A 2,500-nucleotide genomic window follows, 5' to 3' on the forward strand; every position below is an offset into this window, starting at 1 on the left:
CCCGAAAGGCAACTTGTACCAACATCGACATCCATGAACGCGTACGTAGCGTACTTTCCCTGATCGGTACACAATGTTGGTGCACGGCATAGGAAATGGGCTTAAAATGGTCAAACTCAATCCATTTCCACTAAAGATAGTCAATAACAGCTGTGCCGATGAAGTAGGGCACGATGCAAGTCAATGTTATTTAATGAATTACATGTTCACCATACATTTCAGTACAAAATTGCTCGGTCAGACCTACAAAGTGCTATATCTCGAATACTAAACGTCGCAGATGGGTGTCGTAGAACAATTTTAAGTTCGTCTAACGATTCTACATCCGATTCTGGATAGTGGTTTTTCGACCACTTTTCAACATTTTGTGACACCCCGAACCTAGGGGCAGCTCCCTAGCTTTTTTCAAAAATGTGCACCGAACGGGCCAGAGAGCTCGAGTAGTCGAAAATTTTTTTTTTTGCTAAAACCCCTCAAAACGTGTCAGGAACGCACCCTAGATGATGAAAAGTGCAACCAGAATGTCAATCGACAACATGCCCGGGGGTACAAATTTGCTCTACGCGTCCCTAGGTAGGGTACTTTTTCATACAAACATCAAAGTGTACGGTGCACACAGTGCGCGGAACAAAAATTGCTCGGTCAGACCTAGGACGGGCCATATCTCGAATACTAAACGTCGCAGATGGGTGTCGTAGAACAATTTTAAGTTCGTCTAACGATTCTACATCCGATTCTGGATAGTGGTTTTTCGACCACTTTTCAACATTTTGTGACACCCCGAACCTAGGGGCAGCTCCCTAGCTTTTTTCAAAAATGTGCACCGAACGGGCCAGAGAGCTCGAGTAGTCGAAAAATTTTTTTTTGCTAAAACCCCTCAAAACGTGTCAGGAACGCACCCTAGATGATGAAAAGTGAAACCAGAACGTGAAACGACAACTTTGTTGGGGGTACCCTTTTTACTCTACGGGCCACTAGCTTAGGCGCGCCAACAGCGCTTTCCTCTCGGGTTCCCATTTTTTGCCCTCCTGGGATTATGATCATTTACTCATTGCCTACTATAGGGAAGGTACCTTGCTCCGAGGTCAAAAATGAAGATTTCACCAAATCGTAGTTTTAACCTCTATTTAGTCGTAGGAGCATGGTTTGCAGTGTCCGTGGGTCATATAAGCCCCCGTTTGGGTCATACGTCCCCTCCCCGATGAAAATCGTCATATGACTATAGGCCGAACTTATGAAGCAAAAGTGGTGTCTGGTGGGTTCTGCCGATGATCTTAACCTATGATTTTGAGTTTCCACTCTTTCAAAACGTTTCCTGGAGCAGTACATCACGGGTCTACGGACCCAAAGACTTCGTTGCGATGGTTTCAAGCATAAAAGTTGTAACAGTTAAGGGTTTTTAATACGCGTATATTAAATCATTGCTTGAAACTAAGCTTCGTTGTCTTTAAACTCTGCAAGACCAATCGAACTTCTTAGGGAAACTCGAAGCATTCACGCTAAGCTGGTGGTGCAGGGCACATAGCGTGATGAAACCGGGTTTCCCTAACCAATGTGGCATATTTTTTCCCTGAGAGTGAAGCTCAGACCCACGTAGGGGAGAGCGAAGTGGAACTTTAATGTTCAATGCAGCAAATGTTCGCCATGCGGATAAACAAGTTGGAATAGTTCAATGTAGTGTAATGCAAACACGAATCGCAAATAACGATACGGGACCCAGAAGCAATTCTGCGGATCCCTCGGGGAGTGGTGAGTTGATATAAATTAGAGGTGAAAGTCCAAGTTGTTCGAGCTCCGGCTCGGCAGCCGATACGAGGTTCCTGTTGAGCTTGTTTGTACATCGCGCAGAGGCGCCGTTCGGTTCTAGCAATGATTCCCGCCACCATGTTCCATGCGTGCAGAGATCCGTTAGAGCTCGTTCAATGTGTCCCGCCGTGATTACGAAAAAGTCCAACAGTTGACTTAGTTGGGTGTGCGTCAAGTAATCGCGCAGAGATGCCGATCGGTTCCTAGCAATGTTTCCCGTCACAAGGTGGTATTGGCACCTGTGCAGAGTGGCCGTTAGCAATGTCTCCCGTATCACGGTGGTGTACCATCACTAGTGCAGAGTGACCGCTAGCAATGTCTCCCGTCACAAGGTGGTAGCCCAGAAGTGCAGAGAAGCCGCTGTAGCAAAGTCTCCCGTATCACGTTGGAGTTCTTCCACTAGTGCAGAGAGATCGCTGAACCGTTCAATGTGTCCCGTCGTGGTGTGTGCTTGTACCGAGCACGTAGGATACACCTTGCTTTGTTGGTTTGGGATAGGAGTGGTCGCGCAACTGCCTCCACGCCGCAGAGTGCCAGTTCGGATTGAAGGTCAACTTTAGCCGTTCAATGCATCAGTCGGTGGGTGTTCAGATGGCATCACAACTTCCCCTAGGTGCTCAAGTTGGCTGGGTTGTAAAACATGTACACATGCGCAGAGTATCGTGCGTACTAGCAAAGTCTCCCGTCACGGTGG

This window comes from Anopheles coluzzii (genome assembly GCF_943734685.1).
Source record: "Anopheles coluzzii chromosome X unlocalized genomic scaffold, AcolN3 X_unloc_33, whole genome shotgun sequence".
Lineage (NCBI taxonomy): Eukaryota > Metazoa > Arthropoda > Insecta > Diptera > Culicidae > Anopheles > Anopheles coluzzii.